Raw genomic sequence first — 24,026 nt, forward strand, 5'->3', positions numbered from 1 at the left:
AAGAAGTATCACATTGGATAGTAGACATGAAACAAACTATCACTCAAACAATGTGATTAAGAGTATTGTATTAGAGAATGATCGTATTGCATTGTAATTGTAACTGGATAGGCTCTCCAACCACTTCTACTTAGCTTGGGTAGCCATGACATACTGCTAGGTGTCACTCATGGTTTGTGGAAGCCCTAAAGATTAGCAAACACTAATCTTCAACAAAGGGAGAATTGAAATGTTGTTTCAATTCACAATCGATCGTTAAGAGTAACAATCGCCCACTGCCTCGCTAATTGGAACCTAATGGATCGTACATCGAGTAAGGATGAAAGTGAAGAAATATAAATGAGATGGATAAGCGATTAAATGGTTTAATTGAGAATGGTCAAGATTAATTAATTAGTTAATTAATTTTACGAAAGGTTTGTATTGGGCTTTTAAGTTGGTTTTGGGTTTCGGGGCCCAAAAGTGTTTTGGTCCACAAGGCCCATTATGTTTAAGTTGTATGACAACTAAAAACAAATGGGCAATTAGCCCAATAAAAAAACAAGGCCGGTCATAAGGGTGAGTGGATGCAAACTTGAATTAATTACAAGTTTCCCACTCACATGTGATGTAGTATAAAGTCAACTTTATAGCTTTTTCTCATAGGGGTTTTTCTTGAGGCAAAGAAGAGAAACACTTTCTCTCTTTTTCTCTAAAAGGAGGCCGGCCACTTAAGGAAGAATTAGCTAGCAATCTTTTCTTCTCTAAGTCATCCATTTCATCTTCACACTTCATCCTTGGTGTGGAGACTTAGAGACACCAAATCTTTGGTGTTCTTGGAGATCCTTTCCTCACATCCTCAAGGACCAAAGGAGCATCAAAATGAAGAAAATCACAAGGAAGATCCAAGGAGCTAGGAGGTGACTTGAAGGCCCTCCACTTGGGTGAATCCCTTGTGTAAACAAGGATAAGCTTCAAGGGTAATGAATCTCTAAATCCTTCCTTCTCTTTAATATTGTTAAAGAGTCTTGTTGTTCACCATTCACTAGGCTTTGAAAGTCATGGGTTTTAGAATTATTTTTTAATGCATGCCTACTTTAATGTGTTATTAGTTTGCATATGTGTTCATATGTGTTCAAATGTGTTCAAATGGAAGTACAATCAACCTACTTCAGCTTTCAATAGTTTAGAAGATGGGCCTCAAAAGCATAATCATACGTTAACCGGAGGTACTCATCAGATTCAATGGACACACCTTGACTTCTATCGGCAAAATTTCACTTGACGTGAGAACACCGCCAATTGTCTCAAAGCAGATGTTCATGATATTAAGTGACCCATCTCCCCACAATGGGATTCTAGGGCAACTTTGGCTGATAAAGTTGGATGTTGTAAACTCCGTCAAGTACTATAAAATGTAATTCCGCATCCTGGGAGAAGGAGTTAGAGAAATCAAGTCTGACCAGGCCACATCTCAACGATGCACTGTGCAAGTACTAAAGGATTAAGAAAAAAGACATTTACCCCCGCAGAGGTAACCAAGGTCCAAAGGGACAATGAAGCTACCGAATAGAAACTACAGCAGTCGGATCTAGAATATGATGTCCAAATCAACGCACCAGTACATGAGACAGGATGGAAACCCGAAGAGGATGTCAAGCACATCATTCTTGATCCCTAACAGTCGAAGAAGACTGGTAAAATCGACCCACGTCTGAGCCCGAAGGAAAAAGAGGAACTCATAGTTTTTCATAGGGAAAATCATGATGTCTTTGCATGGTCACCTTCCGACATGCCCGAGATTGATCCCAAGATAGCTTGCCACAAACTGCACGTCGACCCCACTGTCAAACCGATGAACCAAAAAAGAAAACATTTCGTACCCAAATGAGTGGCGATCATCAAAAAGGAAATCGACAATTTACTGGAAGCCAGATTCATAGAAGAAGTAGCATACTCAGCATAACTTGCCAACGTCATGCTAACAATGAAGAAACATAACAGCAAATGGTGGGTTTGCATAGACTATACCGACCTCAACAAAGCATGCCCGAAAGATCCCTATCCAATTCCCAAATCGATCTATTAGTAGATTCAACTTCAGTAACCAGCTACTCAGTTTCTTTGAGGCATACTCCGGCTACAACCAAATAGCCATGCATGAGCCTGATAAGGAGAAAATTGTGTTTGCTATTTAGCGAGGCACCTACTGCTACAAGGTTATGCCTTTTGGCCTCAAGAACGCTAGAGCCACTTACCAACGACTAGTAAACACAATGTTCAAGAAGCAAATTGGAGTAACCATGGAAGTCTACGTCAACAACATCATAGTAAAGGGCAAGTAGTGAGCAGACCACATCGGCAATTTGGCAGAAACTTTCGACATCCTTAGAAAGTGCAAGATGAAGCTTAATCCCGCCAAATGCATATTCGAAGTATCTTCAAGCAAATTCTTAGGGTATCTAGTAACCTAACGAGGAATTGAAGTGCATCCCAAGCAGATTCGAGCAATCCTAAAGATAAAGTCTCTAACTACCTTGAATGAGATCCAAAGCTTGGCCGGATGAGCAATCGTGCTCAACCACTTCCTCTTGCGGTTCACCAATCGATGCAAGTCATTTTTCAAGGCAATCAAGAAGGCCCAGCTAGACAAATAGGATAATGAGTACAAAAGAGATTTCCAAGACCTGAAGAAATATCTCATATCACCTCATTTAATATCCAAGCTAAAAGCAGTGGAACACTTATACATATACTTGGCAGTCTCAGAAGTAGCAGTAAGTTCTGCCCTCATACGAGAAAAGCTAGGGGCCCAACTGCCGATATTCTACACTTCTAAAGCTTTTCTCGATGCGGAAACCAGATATCCGAAGATCTAGAAAATAATTTTGGCGCTAGTTGTTGCAACTAGGAAGCTCAGACCATATTTTCAATCTCATACAGTCATCGTCATGACTCAATATTCTTTGCAATCAATCTTACATGGTCCGGATACTTCTCAACGAGTAATGAAATGGGCATTAGAACTTGGCCAATATGGCTTAGATTTTTTACCCCGCACGGCGATAGAGACCCAAGCTTTGGTAGACTTCATAGCAAAATTCAAGCCTAGCCTAGGCAACGCAACAGAGAGGCCCAATAACACCCAGAAGGCAACCGACTACAAGGGCTCAAAAGCAAGCATGGTTCTTGTCACCCCAGACAGTTCAATGATCACTCTAGGCTTCAAAGCATCAAACAATGAAGCAGAGTATGAGGCCCTACGAGCGAGCCTCCAAATGGCAAAAGACTTGGCTATGAAAAAGCTTGCAATTCATTTTTATTCCCTGCTAATCACCCTGTCAGACTACTGGCAGTACACGGCAAAGCATTCAGAAATGGCACAATACCTAGACAATGTACGAAAGCAACTTAAGGCGTTTCAGACTTACACCCTCACTCAAGTTCTGCGAGCAGACAACGCCCACACAGACGCGCTAACTAGCCTAAGCTCCGCCCTTAACTATCAACTCAAAGGCTTCCAGTGGAGTATCTACACAAGCCAAGCATAAAGGTGGAGCTGGCAGCCGAGGTGTCACAGGTTAGTACAACTCCAAACTGGTAAAATTTCATTATAAACTACTTGGTTAATGGCACATTTCCCATGGAAAGATTAGAGTCTAGAAAGCTCCAAACAAAGGCAGCATGCTACGACATATGGAATCACATTCTCGTCTGAATATCCTACACTGGACCACATCTTCGCTACCTAACACCTCCTGACGACCTAAAGGTTCTAAGTTAAAACAACGAAGGCATTTGTGGAAATCACTCCAGAGGTCGATCCTTAGCACAGAAGGCCCTCAACGCATGCTACTACTGGCCTACTATGCATTAAGACGGTAAGGAGTTAGTACAAAAGTGTGACCGCTGCCAACGCTACAAACTGATGCCAGCACTGCGTGCCAGCAAACTACACCCGTATATGAGTCTTTGGCCGTTCATGCAATAGGCAATCGACTTAGTAGGGCCTCTGCCACTCACTACTAAGGGTAGAGCCATGATGATCGTGGGGACTGATTACTTCACTAAGTAGGTAGAAGCCGAGCCCATGACAACCATGACTCAAACGAACATAGATTACTTCATATGGAGGAACATCATTTGCCGATTTGGCATCCCACAATCCATCATCACAAACAACGGCCTGCAATTTGCAGGTAAAGATTTGGCAAAGTTTTTCCAGAAATATGGCATCAATCAGAACATGTCCACTCTAAGATATCCCCAAGGCAATGGGCAGGCAGAAACATCCAACAAGATGATTCTCAACTGCCTCAATAAATCCCTCTTCAACAAGAAAGGAAAATGGCCAAACGAACTCCCCGAATGTCTATAGGCATATCGCATCACCAAACGATAAACAACCTGTGAGACTCTTTTCTCTTTGGCATTTGGTTCAGAAGCAATCATTCCTCCCAATGTTATTATGCCAAGTATCAGCACTCTATTACCTAGTATAGAGCAGAACGGAAAAGAGACGGCCACAAACTTAGATCTGCCATAGGAGAAACGCGAGAAAGTCATTACCCGCTTCGCAGCCTACCAGTAGCAACTCCTCTCCAGCTACAACAAAATGGCCAAGATCAAACAGTTCCAGCCTGGAGATCTAGTCCTAAGAAAAGTCTTCATCACTACCCGCAGAAAAGGCTCCAAAATGATGGATTCCATTTAGGAAGGTACGTACAAGATCAACAGAGTAAGCGGCAAGGGTAGTTACACTATCGCCACCAAGGACGACAAATAGATCAAAAAGTAGTGGAACGTCTATAATCTGAGGAAGTAATATACGTGACCTCCTGCTACATCAAAGCCCGAAGACTCAAGCAGCTTGACGGGCACCACCTCGTAAGTCGAGGACTATCCAGTTGTTATGCAGTTCCTACCTTACAGTTAAGTTTCGTTCGTTTCACTCGTTTTTCAATGAGGAATTTAGAAGTAATTTACAACTTAGCTTGGCTGCATGCTTACAACAACTTATCACTCCTGCACTCCAAAAGAAGATCGCACCCTTCTTAGGGACTTATCGCAAGAATTGCACCCCCATAGGGACCAACCATGCTCTCTAGTGCTGAAGGGTAAACTTTACACTCCAAATATCCAGATGTGGAAGAGTTGGGTTGTCCTGGTGTAAACTAAATGCACGATGGCTTGTGCTGGGATTCCTAGAAGTAGCCACAATGGTCTTCTTTAAGGCCTAGCTAACTGAAGGATTTTGGGTCTATTGGCCTAATCTGCAAGAAACCGAGCCTCAGAGACAGAAAAGGCACATTACGTAGTACGCCCTACGGATGGCTGCCCTGGAACCCTAAAGCTGCTACGAAGTGCACTAAGGAAGCCTATGATTTTTAAAAAAACTGCCTACAGGTTGCCCTTCAAGCAGTAAGCTGCACTAAACTTATACAACCGCACATTTTTTTGAAAGGTTAGACAGTTAGCGTGCATATACGAAGCTCTATCTACTGCCGATATGCTACGCAGTCAATAAGTTTCACCTCTGCCAAGCGTGGAATGATCATTTAGATCTACACTAATTTCTAAAGTGTTGTGATACTTGCTACGCAGCCTACGAAATTGGTTACATACAAAACAAGGAGTTCTCTCAGACTTTGCCTACGAAATTCCATACAACCACATACTTTTGATACGAAAGGTTAGCGGATTTCATGATCCAAAAATCTTTAGTATGTTGTAATGTAGGCAACACAGCTCAAAGGATTGAAGAAAGCCAAGGTTAATAGCCTAGTGGTCACTCATCTGCTTTTGTAAGTAAGGCATCCGGCTGCCAACTCGATAATTAACAACCTTGCAAAAGTTCTACACCAACACCTACAACTACATAGGCTACGCGGGCCTGTCTGTTTATAGAAAAGTAGCATGCCTACCGCTGGTCAAAAAGTCAAAGTTTGGGCGTAAACAAAAGAAGCGAAGATGGAGAAAAGTGAAGGAAGCAAGTTTATTAAATTTTCTAGCAAAATTGATAGACAAATAGCAAAGGCTGAAGGAGTTCAAGCAAAACAAAAGTAACAAAGAAAATCCTAAAGGCTACTTAAAAGAACTACCCTTCAACAACTTGGACATCCCATGACTACTCGACCGCCACACCTTCAGCAACCGCAACGCTCCCAGTAGCAATATCATCCGGCGCTTCACCCCTGGCTGCTCTAGCCTGGGCACCAACTTCTCACCACTTCACTAACGAAGGCCTCAAAAGTAAAGGCAAGCAAGTCTTCTGGAAAAATAGAAAAAGTCTCGAAGTCTTTCCCAGTAAACTCAAAGTCAGATAGTCTACCAAAGAGATGATCTACATAACCCAGCTTGGTGAAATTGACCTAACTCTGAATAAGCAAAGCCTCGAACCCAGCCTTATTGCCTTTTAGCTACTCGTTCTCCTCGAGCAGACTAACACGGATGCGCCGCAGCTTATCCACTTCCTTCTTCAGATTTTCATTAATCTTCAGCACACCTTGGAGTTCTAACACTTAGGGCTCAAGTCTATCAACGATCTTCTTAAAGTGGATCACTTAGTTTTTGCCATGTCCTTGGCAACCTTAGTATTTTCTTAGTCAAGGGGCATAGACTCTACTACCCGAATAGTCGTCTTCTGCATCATAGTAAGCAAAGCATTCCTCCTATACTCGGTCGTATGCTTAACAAAAGAACTTGGGCAAACAACCCCTCTAACGCCATTAACAAACTTGGCACAAGCATCCATGTTTTCAAGTAGATTTGGTTTTAAAAGAGCACAGATCTCAACAACCTCCCTAGAAATAAGCTTAGTGGATTTTCACAACTGCCTACACGATCAATCTCCTCCTTCTTAGCAAGTGAATCAATCTCAGCAGCAAGAGGAGTAAGCCTTGGCGCCACTTTAGCAGCAAAGTCCATCTTATCGCTCTTCATTATAGCAAACATCTCCAAAGGTAAACCAGACCTAGCTCCTAGCGGACGTCTTGGCACTGGTTTCAACTCTAGGGGCACAACAGAACCTTTACACTGAGCAATCTTATCGTCAATCAAACTAGCCATCTTTGGCATGGCAGATATCACTAGCTCAAATCTAGCAGCTCCATCTTTATTTCCCTTGGAAGAAGTCACGTCAATCACAAGCCTAGGGCAGCAGGCAAACCCTCACAAGTAGCGGATGAAGTCTTTAGCTTTTTCTCAACCGACATCTCTTGAGCAAGCGGGGAAGATCTCTTCTTTCCGCCATCATTTGCAGCAGGCTCCATGACAGCAATCAAACGAGCTAATGTCTTTGCCTTTATACGCTTTATCTCTTCTCTCGGGGGCAGCCTACCTTTCTCCTGGCAAAGAGAACTTAGCAGCCAACATGATTCATGGTACTCAGTAAGGATGCCTAAAGCAATATACACCTTCTTCATATCTGGAAAAGTCTTAAGAGTTGAGCCGAATTCCGAATCTACATAAGCAGATGAAAACAATCAAAATTAAAGAGCAGTTCAGGAAAAGCACAAAGCAGCCGAGGGACCAAGCAGTCTACTTACCGGTTATGAAAGTTGTCGAAACACGCAGCTCAGGGGACGAATCAAACTCCCACTCTCATTTATCTCCAAATTTTCCTTAGCCCAGTCATAATGTCCCTTGCTTGAATGATCAATGAGCCTATGGCGGGATAGCAGCTGCCCAACTTCCTCAATGTCGTCTATGTGAAAGAAGTACCATAATTCGTTGACAGTTTGATCCAAGTTAAAAAATTGGCTTAGATTAAGGAATCCCACCATCACACGAACCGTATTTGGAGAACATTGAGCGAAGGCACACTTCATGGAGCAAAGCACTTCTTGGAAGAAACACGGAATGGGAAAAGTAAATCCCAACACAAAGTAGTAGGGGTGAAACTTGATGACTTTTCGTGCCCCACTACATGGCTCATGGCTGCTACCTCCTTAACACGCTTCACACGCACCCCCGATGGAATGGCGTCTCTAAACGACATCAGACTTAATTTTGAAGTGAGTAGCCTTGAACTAGCCCACTTTACTCAAAGACCCGCCTTGACGATACAATGACGGCATACCATCATCACTCTTGTGCCTTGAAAAAGGCATACTTGAGGAAATTCTACAAAGATGCAAGAAAAATCGTTAGACAGTTGCACAAAATAAAAAATAAAATAAAAAAATGACGAGCCAGGCCCCACGACCCAAAGACCAAGCCATGGCCCAAGATCGTAGGTGCCTAGCAAACCACACCAGGCCCTACGGCCTGAACCTCCCACTCTCAGCCCAATGGCCTTACGGCCCAATCCAAATGGATGAGGGTTGGCGCCCCCGAGCCTCCATGTCTTTCTTCTTTTGTATACGAGCCTGAGCCCATAAAAAATAAATAAATAAGGACCGCACCTTATCGACCCAATCCACCACTCCAGCACGAGCCCGAGCCCAGCCTTTAAGACAGCCTAGGAATGAAGCTCGAGCCTCCCTTCCTCTCTCTTACACAAGCCCAAGCACAAGGGCCCAAACCTAAGCACTCTAGTATCTTGGCCCAAGCCAACCACGCGCTGCCAGCCCTCGGCCCAAGCCGAGCCGCCGACACCATGCCACCTATAGTAACAGTGTTGTGGCCTCTCCAAGCCACTTTTTGACACATTCTCGACCCCCATCGAGCCACATTTCAAGCCCCGAGGCTCCCAAAAATTAAGAAGACAAGGAAAATTATTTTTTTCTTACCTTGGTGCGGCGTGAAGACGAAGAAACCAATGAAAGACGATCCTTTGCAGGGGCAAGTGTAGAAGATTGCTAGGGGAAGGGTAACAAATATCCTTTAGCTTTCTCTCTCTTGTAGGGTAAAATAAATTGCTCTCTGAAGTTGATTTAATCATCTACTTAAGGTAGACTTAAATAGACTTTGGAAGCAATTTATTTTCCTTTCCTAGAAGGATCTAATTTCCAATTAATGTGGGAACCTGCATCAAAATAGGAAACAATATTATGTGTCCTAAAGCATGGAAGATCTCTACACCTGTTGCCCTTTCTTGCGAGTAGCCCAACAGGTGTGGGGGCATTTGTGGAGCCAAAAATAATCAAGAAAATTATGGAGGTGACACATGTGCTTTTGGGTAAAAAGGAAAAAATTACCCTCGAAGCACACCGGAATTCCCACATGCATGCGACGGACATGACGACTCAAATCATGGAAGAGTCAAAGGTGATCAAAATGGTATTTATTCAAATCCCTTTCATCCCTCTTCATCAAATCCTCACTCAAAAGGTAACTCTTAATTTTCCTATTCAATTTAGGATTAATTAACAAATTAATTGCAAGATATTATTTCACATAATATCTTGCAATTATACACAAATTCCCACCAAATATGGCCAAACCTTATTTCTCCAAATAGGGCCGGCCACACCCCTATTTGGTGGGAATTTGTGTATAATTGCAAGATATTCTAACTTTGGCATTGGAGATATTTGGTGGGAAGACAGTGAAAATTTGGTGGGAATTTGTGGTGTGGAAGACAGCGAACTCCAAGGATGCATTTCGTCAAAGGAGAAGACAGTGAAAATTTGCATCCATAGGCAGGATCCCATCATCAACTACATAGTCAATAGAACACTCCCCGTAGACAAGCTGAAGTCCAAGGAGCTCCAAACAAAGGCAGCACGCTACTACATGTGGAAAAATATGCTCATTCGCATATCCTTCTCATGACCACATCTTCACTACATATCGTCTACAGACGACCTACATATTCTTAGCTTAATCCACAAAAGCGTCTATAGAAACCATTATGGATGCCGCTCCATGGCGTAAATAGCTCTTACCACAGGTTACTACTGGCCAACCATTCATCAAGACGCCAAGGAGTATGTACAAATGTGACAACTGCCAGCACTTCAAGTCCATGCATGCACTACCTACCAGCGAACTCCACCCCCAGACAAGTCATTGGCCATTCATGCATTAGGCGATTGACCTAGTGGGACCAATGCTACCTTACACTAAGGGCAAAGACATAATGAGCATAGCACCCAACTACTTCACAAAATAGGTCGAAGTTGAACCCATGACTACAACTACCCAGACGAACATAGAGCGCATCTTATGGAAGAACATCATATGCCGCTTTAGCATCCTTCACTCTATCATCACAGACAATGGTCTGCAATTCATAGGTAAAGACTTGGTGAAATGCTTCAAAAAATATGGTATCAAGCAGCACATGTCCATGCCCCAATATCCGCAGACAAATAGGCATGCCAAGGCTTCCAACAAAACCATTCCTAACTGCCTTAAGCAGTCCCTCTCAAACAATAAAGGCAAGTGGCTAGATAAGGTACCTGGTGTTCTGTAGGCATATCATACCACCAAGGGACGAGCAACCAGCGAAAATTCATTTTCAATGGCATTTGGTTCTGAGGCAATCATTCTTCCTATCATTGTCTTGCCCAACATTAGCATTGTACTGCCAAATTTTTAGCATAATGAAAAGGAGATGGTCACAAAATTAGGCTTGGTGGAGAAATAGCGCAAAAAGGTTATTACCCGCGGTAAGGCCTATCAGCAATAACTCCTCTCCAGCTACAACAAAATGACGAAGATCCGATAGTTCCAGCTAGGAGACTTAGTCCTCAGAAAAGCCTTCATAATCGCTCACCAGGAAGGCTCCAAAAAGATGGTTCCCATTTAGGAAGGTCCGTACAAAATCAGCTGAGTAGGCGAGAAATGCAGCTACACCTTCACCATTATAGGCGACAAAGAGATCGAAAAGCAGTGGAATGCCTACAACCTAAGAAAGTACTACGTGTGGCCTCCCATGCCAAGGATTATTAGTTGTTATGTTATTTTTGCCTACAAGCAAAGTTAATACATTTCTTTATTTTCAATGAAGATCGAATGAATTGTTCACAAGCCTTGGCCGAATGCATAAACATCCCAACTGACCACACTTGCCAAAGCAGAAGACGACAATGCCTTTGTAAACATGTCGTGTCCTCTCCTATCAGAAGAAGGTAAACTGATCTAGGATATCCAGACATGGATAGGTTGTTTGACTACTCAGTTCCCCCGAATGCTTCGACAACCTGCGCTGGACAACTCCTTTAATTGCCATAATAGACTTTTTCCTAAAAAGACTTAGCCAACTAAAGGATTCAATTTTGTAAGAGCCCGAATCTCTAACCAGAAGAGATGCTAAGTGCAGAATCCTTCCCGATGAAAGATTCGCATAACTAAATAGTTCGTCCATAACATGCAATCTTCATGAACGTAACTCGGCTCTAAAGTGTTGCAATACTAGTCAAGTGACATGCATAATTAGTTACAATTGTTGCCCAAAAGATTTGTATCGAGCTGCGTGCAGCTTAGAAAATCAAAGGACCAGCAGCTTGGAAGGATATGGCCACTAAGTTGTGATTTCACAGACAAAGCCTAAAACACCTCTAAAAGCTAGGGCCAACACCTAAACCTGTCACGCGGGTTGTTTGCTTCTGTAAGTAAGACGCCCCGGTCGATGACCTAACGACTAGCAGTATCTGTAAGCCGAGACTTATGCCTGCTATAACTATGCGGACCCGTTTGCTTGTTCAAAAACAGGGTTTGAGGTCGACAGTTTGCGGTTTAAGTTTTGCAAGAGCTAAAGCTGAAAAGTACAACTATAGTGGCTATGCAGATTCTTTTTCTTTGTACGAGAAGCACGTGTCCGGCAACTAGCTCTATAAGTTAAAAAATTTGCAACATACCTCAGGTGGTCCAAGGCTCGCACCGCTAAAGCCGAGATTCACAACTATAGTAGCTACGCAGACTCCTCCACTTTCTATGAGAAGCATGCGTCTGGCCGCCAGCTCTATAAGTTAAAAATTTTGCAACATGCCCTAGAAAGGCCAAGGCTCATGAAGCCGCTAAAGCTAATATTCATAATTATATTAGCTATATGGACTTATCTGCTTTCTATGAGAAGCACACATTCATTCACCGACTTTATAAGTTAAAAATTTTGCAACATGCCCCAGGAGGGCCAAGGTTCGTGAAGCTGCTAAAGTCGAACGAGAAGCATGCATCCGACCGTCAACTCTATAAGTTAAAGATTTCACAACATGCCCCAGGAAGGCCAAGGCTCATGAAGTAACTAAAGTTGAGATTCACGACTATAGTAGTTACGCAGACTCACCTGCTTCCTTCAAAGGCTATGAGTTCTGCTGCCAGCTCTATAAGTTAGAAAGTTCACATTTTTTTTCCTCATACAGGTAAAGCTCATTGAGCATCAAAGCCAACACTAAAGCCTATAGTGACGATGTGTGATCAACTACTTCATTGATATAGCCAACCCAGTCGCCCGTCCTATGGCAAAGTTTTACAAGTCACCTTGAGTAGGCAAGGCTCCCGAAGCCTTGAAGCTGAAACTAAAACCTAAGTGATGACATGAGATGGACTGCTTCATTGAAGCAGCTCACCCAATCACCTGTCCTATGGTAAAGTTTCGCAAAAGACATGGCGAACTAGCAAGGATGAAGCAAATCATGGAAAGCTGTTTATTAAATTTCTAGAAAACTGATAAACTAGCTCGAAGGCCAACAAAGTTCAAATGAAGCATAATGAAAAGGAAAAAAAGAAAATTCCTAAGTCTAAGCAAAAAGACCACTCATCGGCAGCTTACGCAACCTCTAGTTCCTCGATGGGGTGTGATATCCACACACCCCATTTTACTTCTCACACACCCTTCTATTTTTTTACCGTTGGATCGAATGAATTGAAGAAGATAAACGGATATAAATTAACAAGGGGTGTGTAAGAAGTAATTTGAGGTGTGTGGATAGCACACCCCTTCCTCGATTGCCACGCCTTCAGCAGCCACACTGCTCCTAGTAACCAAAGCTTCCATCAACTCATCCTCAACCGCCCCTGCCTAGACTGCCTAACCCTCAGCTACTCCACCAAAGACAGCCTTGAATGAGAAGTCAAGCAAACCAACTGGAGAGATAGAGTAAGTTTCGAAGTCCTTCTCGGAAAACTTATAATCTGATGTCTTACCCTAGAAATGGTCTACATAGCCAAGCTTATAGAAATCGACCTGATAAGAAGCCAGTGACACTGCTTGACTGACCTTCTCACTCTTCAACTGCATTTTCTCTTCAACAAGCTCAGTGTGAGCATCCTGCAGCCTATCCAGTTCTTTCTTCAGGTTTTCACTAACAGACAGCGCACCTTGTAGATCCATTTCCTTGGTCTCAAGCTTACTGGCAACGTCCTTGAGATGAGACACTTCAACATGCATGAAGACAAGCTCTTAGTCCTTTGGCAAACAAGCAGATCATAACTCCAAATTAACACGCTTAAGGTCCTTGACCACCAATGCAACGAGACCAACTTCCTTCTTTGTAGCTTCCAACATCGCCTAAGTCACACCAAACTTAGCTTTCAAATTAACAACCTCTTGATGAACGATCTCCAGCTGCACAGAAGTAGGAGCAAAGACATCAGACCTTTTCAAAGCAACGAGTTCAGATTCAAGATTCTCGATCTTTTCAGCAACCGAGCGAAGCTGAGCCATCAATGTCACTTCGACCTCCTTAGCACACTTGACAGCATCCTGATCAACATGCATAGACTCAGCTACCAAGATCAAAGTCTTATGCATTGTAGTAAGCAGGGAGAACCTCCTAGAGTGGTCATGACGCTTCGCACATGAGTCAAAGCGAATGATAACTTTCCCAACACTATCAACAAACTTGGTGCATGCATCAAAATCCTTAAGCAGGGCAGCCTTTAGCAAGGCACAAACCTCGAAAAACTCCCTAAAAATAAACTCAGTAAATCTTTCACAACTGCTCGTGCGAGCAAACTTCCTTTTTCTCAACAAACGAATTAGTCACAGCAAAATGAAGAATATGCCCAAGTGTCACCTTTGCAGCAGAATCCACATTCCCACTCTTCATAGCGGTGAGCCTCTTAGAAGCCGAACCGAACTTAGCTTCCAACTTGTACTTTGATACAAACCCAGACAGTGGGGGTACCACCGAACCTTTTCGTTGAGCAATCCTCTCAGTAATGATAGTGGTTACCTTCGGAGCAGCATGTTTCACGGGCTCAGGCTCAACAATCTTCTTCTTCCTAATGGGATAAGTCAGATCAATGACAAGTTTCTCGGCAGCAGACGAGCCCCCACGAGCAGTAGAAGAAGTCTTTGGCTTCTTCTCACCCGAAGGCTCACAGACAGGTGAGGAAGATCTCTTCTTTCCACCCCTCATTGACAGTAGGCTCTACGATAACAATCAGACGAGCAAACGCCTCTTCCTTTATCTGCTTTATCTCTTTCTTTGGAGGCAGCCTTCCTTTCTCCCGACGAATAGGACTAAGTAGCCAACGTCACTCATAGTACTCAGTAGGAATGCCCAAGGCGATGTGCACCTTCTTCATATTTGCCGATGTTCTTGGAGTTGAGCCAAATTTCATATCTATACAAAGTAAGAATGACGATCAACAAATTGAAGTCAAGGAGTAGCTCAATAAAATTCAAGCAGGCCAGGAATGAAGCAGTTCACTTACCACTGATAAAAACAGTTAGAACATGCATCTCATGAGAGGAGTTAAACAACAACTCTCCACCTTCCTCCAAGGTATATCTCGCCCACTTATGATCACCTTTGCAGGAAGTATCAAGCAACCCATGGCAAGACTTTAGCTGCCCCACGCCCTCTTTGTGGCCAATTTCAAAGAAGTACCATAACTCATTTATGGTCAAGCAAATATCAAAAAACCTGCTCAAGTTTGAAAACCCCACCATCGAACGAACTACATTCGGGGAGCACTGAGTAAGCACACATTTCATGGAGCATATCACCTTCTTGAAAAACGAGGCATGGGAAAAGTAAATCCCAACACGAAGTAATATGGATAGAATTTGATAGCCCTCTTCCTAGCAGTGGCGCCCTCGCCGCACAGTTCATGGTCGTTATCATCAATGGCAGATCTAGGATTTTAACATCAGGTGGTCCCAATTTAGAAGCTCTGAAAAAAATTAGATGAAAAACCTTGAAAAATTAAACGATGAACTACTAACTTTTCATTTACACGTTACATACTACAGTTTGGGGTCATTTCCAAAATGAACCACAAGGTTTCATTTTCAACATTTTATACCTAAATGTTTTTATTTTCAGTTTTTATGACTGGTTTAAAACGAAGCAAACAATGCAAGTGATGCATTATCCCGATGGTTAGAGTTTTCTTATTCAACCACAGCATCCCAGATTCAAACTTTCTTTCTTCTTTTATTGTAAAATAAGCATAGAAACTATCTTCGGTAATTAGAAAATGATGCAAAAAAATGAAAATAATAAAAAATGAATAAAACAAAGAGAAGAACATACACACAAACAAGATGAAATCGATAGCAATTAAAAAATAGATCAAAAAAAGAAAGGAAGAATGAGGAAGCGGTAGATAACAAAAGGATATAATTTCAACCAAAAAAAAAGCAAAATTAAAGTGACGTGGCTTAATTTTCTAAAAGCTAGAAAACACCTTGGCCCAAAAACAAACAGCCATAAAGCAAATACTTATTAAATGACGGGATGAAATGACGCCGTATTGTCAAGCGTTAAAAGTTGAAAAAAAAGTTGTTTTTCTTGTTCCTCCTCCTCAGGCTGCTCTTTCTGGTTTTCTTTCCTCGTGAATCGCATGCTTGAGAAAATCCCGAAACAACTCATCGAAATTGATCTTTACATGTGCAACCTTGAAATAGCCCACCTTGCCAGATGAACCACCTTAACGGTACAAAGGTAGAAGATATTCTTCATTTTTGCGATCGGAGGAAGATATCTAAAAATTCCTACAAAAAAAGTATGAAGAAAAATATTTAGAAGGCAGCTCGTGAGAAAAGAAACAAGAAAATAAAATAAAATAAATGATTGCGAAGCCCAGCACTCCTGTGCCAGGCCCCACGACCCACCTAACCCACACAGACGGGCCATAAAAGGCCCATCACTCATTCTCTCTCTCCTACACGCGGCCCAAGCCACTCCAGCCCAGGCAGGCCACGCAGCCCAAAATGGAAGGAGGTATGCGTTTCCCTCCTCCCTTTTCTCTTGCGTGCAAGCCCAACAAGGCCCAGGCCTCTCGGCCCAGGTCATAAAGACCAGAAAGCTGCCCCACACTCGTCTTTCCCCTTTTCTCTCCTCTCACCTCCACGAGCCAATGCCCGATAACCATAGAGGCCCAACTCGAGCTAGCTTCCCCGCACCCCAACATGCCATGCACCTCGACCAAGCCAAAACGAGCCCTCGCCAACACCAGCCAACTCCTGCCACCGCACCACCAGCAGCCCACATTGCGCCATTGCAGCAAAGCAGCACCGTTGCACCCATGCCACGTTTTATACACTTCCTAGGCCCTCACCAAGCTAATTTTTCAAGCCCCGGAGTTCCAAAAAATTAAGAAGAAGAAAATTCAAATTTTTCTTACCTTGGTGTGGCATGGAGAAGAAGAACAACACCGAGAGACGACTCTTTGCAAGGGCAAGACAAGAAGAAAGCTAGGGGAGGGGGAACAAATTTCCTTTGGCTTCTCTCTTCTTTGTTGGAATAATGATTGTTCTCTTAATTTATTTAATCCTCTATTAAGGCAGGATTAAATAGGTATTGGGGGCAATTTGTTTCCTTTTCCTAGAAGAAGTCTATCTCCAAATCAAGGAAGGAGATCTAGTTCAAATTGGCAATCAACTTTACAAGCCCATGCAACTTGGGATTTCTACACCTACTGCCATTTTCCTACGTGCAGCCCAATAGGTGTGGGGCATTTGTGGAGTCTAAAATAATCCAAAAATTCTAGAGGTGACACGTGGACTTTTGCTCAAAAAGACTAGATTGACATCATTAAATGGGCAGACTCTTCAGATACTCCGACACATAGCTCACACCCCTGAAGGTCCATGCAGCTGAATACGACTGCCTACAGTTCACCTGCCCTTGGCAAGGAAAAGTCAAAGCATTAAAAATAAGGATTAATTACCCAAATCCTATCTTTAATACATTCCTAATTGAAGATTGACTCAATTCAAGATCCCTATTTAAATCAATTAGGGATAATTACTCATTTATCTCAAGATATTATTTCCTATTTAATATCTTGAGAATATTTCTCCATAAAACATTGGCCAATAGAATGCCAACATGTGTAAGGTGAAACCCTAACACCATGGCCGGCCACTCCTCTATATATACCCCAAATTCTACCAAATTTCAATAAGCTTTTGCTACCCCTAAAATCCCTAAACACTTACTCTTTTTCAAAGAAACTAACTTAGGCATCGGATATCCATTGGCCTAACCAAACCCCCCCCCCCCCCCCAAAAAAAAACCTCATGGACACATGAGGCTTAGGTCTTTGATCAAAAGTGTTGATTGTTTTGCAGGTGCATTTTCATCAAAGCTAGAGACGACAGAAATTTACGTTGACAAGGGCTAATTGCCCTTATGTTTATTTACATCAATTGAGAGAATTTCACTTCATTGGTATAATTTTTCTTGAGCTAGTATGGATGATGATTAAAACACTCGGGGAGCTATTAGCCATTGCCAGGGAAATAGTGGGTGCTCTCAAAAATCATGTAAAAGAGAAGGGTGGTCGTAGATGAGAAAAAAAAAATGAACTTCTAGAACAAAAATAATGAACCAATGGCAATACCAACCAATAATAATTTTTTATTTTGAGGCGTCCTAAAATTATTCATTTGAACTATCAAAAAGCATTAATCATAAGCAAAATTCATACTGTTTTGGAATAATATATTTTTTTCTTTTAAATATTTGAAGTATAATTCTAAAATTCTAAAACTTTCAAGAGTTATGTTCCACATCAGTACGACATGAACTTTTTTTGTATATAAAAGAGTAAAAAGAAAAAGAATAATATTTGAAGAAAACTTGTCTCTGTCACTAGTATTACTGTTTAAGGTACTCCTCTTTATTTATAGGTAGAAAGTCTTAGATTCGACCTCATTAATAGCTAATTTAACACTAAAAGATTATGTGGCTTAGCTTCAACTCTTACCATCTTTGTATAAAAATAAAAAAATATGCCTACATAATCTTCGCGAGTCACGTTCTCTTAGGTACATAGCACATTACATTAAGTTCGATTCTCGCCAAATGCGAGTTTGAACCATATTATTGCTAGCACATTGTGAAACTAAGCCTACCCCCTCTCTCTTCATGTAGATAATATCGTTTATAAAAAAAAATAACACATTACACTAGAGATATACCTATGCTGTAAAGGTTTATACGCTTTTGGCCATTTGTATGAGAGTTGTATAATTTTGTTGATTGTGAAGTTTTTCATCACTTAGAATGTGTTAGAAAGAAACTTACACACACAAAAACACCGCTATCATAACGTATGTCTTGTTCCAATAAACAACGTCGTGTGAAAAAACTAATACCCATCATTGCATTATTAACATAGCACATTACACTGGATATATACCCATGCTGTAAAGGTCTACACGCTTTTGGCCCTTTGTATTAGAATTGTATAATTTTGTTTCCTTTTACTCAGCCCGCACGTCAGTAGTATCTAAATGGAGACGATTTTGACACGTTTTACTTTTTTTTCTATTTGAACAGTACTTCATGCCAAACGTCAGTTGATGTCTTGAAAGCACCGTTGGGTTAACAAAAGCACGCAAAACCTTCATTATTTGGTCCTCCCACTCCCACATGCGCTGATCCAAACAAAGTTATTTTTTGCTGATACAAGCAAAGTTGATAACAAGTAAGTTAATGTATTAATTAATGATCCGCCTTTGTGACTAATTAACTAATAATATGTACCAAACTAGTAAATTGTTGCGACGTATACGCAAAAGCCCATCTCAGTGAACTTGCCATGCACCTCCTTGCCTGATTCACATCAGACGTACCTTATTATTTAGTATTATTTAGTACAGGATACGATGAGGGATTGGAAATGCCAATAACATTGTGTAGTATTAATTGGTTGATGTATTTCAGACGGGGAGTTTTTTACACCCTGTGTATACAATAATGGCTTATCTTAAAGGTGTAAAGAAATCACCACTGATGGATAATATACGGAAAGTATTGTGCACATACAACAAAGATAATTCAGGTAGCACTAAAAAACAATTACAACTGTGGGTATTTTAGGAAAAATTAACTTGCAAGCAATGTTCTAAAGTCGTTAGATGTTAGTCGGGCAGCAAGGAGGGGCCTAGCACCGAGAGGTCTAGACGGGAGACTAGGCAGATTTTTTATTTAAATTAAATTTATATATAACATATGTATAATTTTCTAGTTACCTACTTATTCTTGTATTGTTCAACCTAAAATTCAAAAATAAAGCAATGTTGTGCTATAATTCAATGGAGCCTCAATAATATGGAAAATAAATAATTTATTTATATTCATTTATGTGTACCCTTAATTTATTATAAGGGTTTCTATCACCATTCACAAGTAGTTTCTGAAAGGGTGATGTTATCATCACACCTATTTTTATTTCTCACACTCTTTTAAATTTTCAATTGTCAGATCGAATGAATTGAAGAAAATTAGTCGACAAAAACTAACAAAAATGTGTGAGAAGTAAAAAAAATATGTGTGAATTGCACTATCTTTTCGAAAATTGACTCATATCATCAAGATGGTCCCCGAAAATAAGAATGGTCAATATAATCTCTGAATATAAGTGTCGTAAATTAATGTGATCATTCCATTAAAATTCCGTCAAAATTTCGAAGTATGCTAATGTGGAACATTGTGGACCCACAAATCTATTAAATATGGATCTGCATCCTCTGCATTTTTTTTCTCCTTGCATGACTATACAAGGCTCTTAGTAAGCCATCTAACAGCCAATTAGGCGCCACGTCACCCAACTTTTAATTTATTTTTTAACAACAATGTTATCCTTACTGATTATTATTTTTAATAATTTCGGGTTAAAATTTTAAATCAAAACCATTGAAAAAGAAAGAAAAAATTTTGAATTAGAACCTAAATTTTCTGAATTAAAAATTTAAGTTATAACTCCAACTATTAGAGTTGGTCGAAAATCAATGCACATGAGTTATACCCAAGGACTAAAATATCGATAATATCGGCGAAATATTATCGTTTTTCAGAGAGACCGATATTTTCCCACATATCCTCCTAATTATCGTCAAAATATCGCGATATTATCGATAATATCGCGATATATTCGATATTATCGAAACAATCGTCGTGGCTCCGTCGTCGGAAAGGCAGCCGAGGCTGCGTCGTCGCAGCTGCCCAGATCTCTCTCTGCAATCCAGGCTCAGACCCAAGATCTACACCTCCGTCGTCGGAAATGAAAAATCCATTTTCTCCGGATCCCAAAACCCGCTCGGGTTTGAATCAAACCATTTGATGGATTCCCTTGCCTGATGGTGGTCGCCGGGAGGTGAGAAAGGGAGGAGGAACGACGACATGTGTTTTGATAGACTCACCCACTACACTCGATCCTCCTGAGCCCAGCGTCATAGATGATGATCAGTTGGGTGGGTGGGTGGGGGTGGGTTCTTAGGTGGGGGTGCCGAGATCTAGGGGAAGGGAGAGATAACGGAGGAGGGCGGAGGGGGTCGGACAGGCGGAGAGTGAGCACTCGATCCTTCTGAGCCCAGCGTCATAGATGATGATCAATTGGGTGGGTGGGTGGGGGTGGTTTCTCAGGTGGGGGTGCCGAGATCTAGCGGAAGGGAGGGATAACGAAGGAGGGCGGAAGGGGTCGGACAGGCGGAGAGTGAGGAATTTGAAAGAATATGGATGGAGAGAGAGAGAGAGAGGCGACTCAAAGGCAAAGTGGGAATAAAAGGGAAAGAGTCTGAGGGCAATAGGGATTTTGATAGTTTCTGAAGAAAGATGATGGGTTGGGATTTTTTGCATTTTTGGGAATTAAGTGGGACTCTTTCTTTGCAATTTTCTTAATGCCCATTTTGAATTTTGAAAATAAAATAAAATAAAATATTGTTTTCGATCACAATTTTACATAATTTAAGAGCATCTTCAATATAAATTTTAAATAAAATCCCCACAAACATATAATTCTTAAATAAAAAAAATAAAGGGTAATAAGTCACTCATGTATCTTACCATGCAATGTATAAAGTGTAAAATATTGTACTAATTCATTATATATAAATGATTATGGTGTGTTTAAAATTCTTTCATTAATTACTACATATTTTTTACACTCACAATGTTTGTCAGCTCGCTATATAATCAACTTAAATCAGTTAAATCCAGCATGTAATGCATTTCCTTCCAATTTTTTGTGATAAACTAATAGATAATTGACTAAATAAACATCCTGCAAAGTTTCAATAAAAATTTCCAAGTTTTTCTTACAATTTCCGTGGTTTTTATTCAATTTTTATCGATATCGATAATATCCTGATATTTCCATCGATATTTCCGTGTTTTTGGACTACCGATATTTCTGATATCATCGATATTTTATACCTTGGTTATACCCATGGCTCCTCTATCGGTTCTTATTCAACAGTGTCAGGGGTCGGGTGGGGGTGGGGAAGATGGTGGCTTGGGGGTGAGAGAGATGGCAAGAGAATTGGCAAAGAGGCCCAGGTCTCGATTATCACGATGGTTCTCCAATCGAATCAATCATGGTCTTTATTCTTTTTTAATTTTTTTATGTATTGTTATAGCATTACTTAATGGACATGTGGATCTATATATGTACCACATTAACACACTAACAAACAAAATTAACGGAATTCTGATGAACTGACCAAATTGATTTGCTACCCATATTCAAGGATTACATTTATCAATTTTCATTTTCAGGAACCATATTTTAGATCAATTTAAGGGACTACATGTGATTATTGATCCTAAATAGAATAATGGAATTCAATGCATTCTTTAATCTTTTTGTTTTTGTTCATCTTCTTTCCCTTCCTTTTCATCTTCTCTATCCATTTGCATGTGTGAGTCTTCGTTTCTCTTCTTCTTTTTTTTCTCTTTTTTTTTTTCCAATTTTCAGAATTTCAGATATTATTATAGACATGGATTGTGAGTCATCGATTGATGTTGGGTGTGTAGGCACAGGTTGTGAAGGTATGGGTTGTGAGTGGTGAGCGGCAGGTCACGCGGCCTTCACATCCGCTTGCCTCAATGCCTTCTTGTGGGTGGTGGTCTTCTAACTGACTTGTGAGCCGCCTAGGCTTCGCATCGATCGCCTAGCTTGCCATGCTGCCGCCTAACATCCGTCTAAGTTCTGCCTAATTGGTTGTCGATTCTAGCCTATTAGTAGCAGCTGGTCAGCACTCTAAGCGGCTGCGCCTAGCGCCTAGGCAACCGCTTAGAGTGCTTTTTAGAACACTGCTTGTAAGGGAGTCAACAAAGATAATCCAAGTAGCACACCAGAACTTCTTATAATGTTAAGAAAAGTTAAAGATGAGATCCACAAACAAACAATGATTGAGTCATATTCTAGGTAGATCTCATAGTCAAATCATAAGTACTGTTTATCAGGAAATTATTAATTTAGATATTATGTGGGACGTATATGAATTTTTAATAATGCAAGGAGCCAATTTCTCCTCTAAACTTTAATTTTAGTCAATTATCCCTCTGAACTTTATAACTGGCCAATTTCTCCTCTAAACTTTAGTTTTAGTCGATTACCTCTGAACTTTTATAACTAGCCAATTTTCCCCTGGAGTTAGATTTTGAAAATTTTCATTGATTTTCTAAATGTGCACGGAAAAAAGGTAAATGTATTAGGGACAACATTTTTTTGTTCTTCTCATTCTCTTCCACCAGTTCACTCCGTCACTTTTTGTTTGAATTTTATCCCAAATTCGGACACTGGCTAATTATAAAAGTTCAGGGGGAAAATTGTTAGCTCCTTAGGCCATCTCCAACCAATCCGACCAGAGGGCCATAGGGCCAAAAATAGCCCGAAATGACACGAAAACTGTCTCCTACTGAGGGCTAGGCCAAAGGGCTCATGGACCCCTCCAGACCAAAAATACCAAATTAGGCCAACCGGCTGGCCCAAATGAGCTAGCCAGCTAGCCCTGGGCCAGCCCAATTCTTTGAATCCAACGGCTAGCTGAAGTTAGCGTGGCCGTTGGATTTGAATTTTTTTTTTCCGAACAAATTTTTTGAAAAAAATATTAAAAATTTCCTATTGTTTTTCCTATAAATACCTAAGCCTTTCCTACACCATTTCTCACATTATTTTCACCATTCCATACTATCTTACACCATTTCTCTCCTACATCATTTCTTACATCTTCCAACAATGGTGGATGATGATGATTATAGACCCTTAAATTTAAGTTGTTGTAGTTTTTAAATTTAAGTTATAGTTTTTAAAATTAAGTTGTTGTAGTCTTTAAATTTAAATAATAAATTATGTTTGGCCTATGGCCTTTTGGCCCCTCGGTTGGAGATGGTAAGAAATATGGCATGTGATTGTTCATTAAAATATTAATTTCTTGGAGGGCTATAAGGCTAAAACGATCCATCTGGCCCTCCTTCGGTTGGAGATGGCTTTACAAGTTCAAGCGAAAATTGGCCAATTATAAAAGTTCAGGGGGTAGTCGGCTAAAATTAATGTTTAGGAGAGAAACTGGCCAAATATAAAAGTTCAAGGGTATCAGCCAAAATTAAAGTTCTGGGGGAAATTGGTAGTTTATTACAAGTTTAGGGGGAAATCGGCAAATACCTCTCTGTATATTATGTGGGACCTATATGAATTTTCTACAATGTATTATCGTTAAATTTAGCAAACTATAAATTTACCATGTTATCCCCAAGTTGGGACTGGCCAAAATATTATTTAAACGAAATTATTAATTTATCAGGTATTAAATTATCGATGTTCTACTATATTTTTCTCTCTCCTCTGTTTCTTGTTTTTCTCAAGAGAAAAACTGCACAAAAACGATGGAACGCTAACAATTGCAAGTTCCTTCATTCCAATCAATTATTTCACCGGTCCCCAACCGTGTGAAATTCCAATATGTCATATCA

This window comes from Malus sylvestris, chromosome 8, assembly GCF_916048215.2.
Source record: "Malus sylvestris chromosome 8, drMalSylv7.2, whole genome shotgun sequence".
In the NCBI taxonomy this organism is placed as follows: Eukaryota; Viridiplantae; Streptophyta; class Magnoliopsida; order Rosales; family Rosaceae; genus Malus; species Malus sylvestris.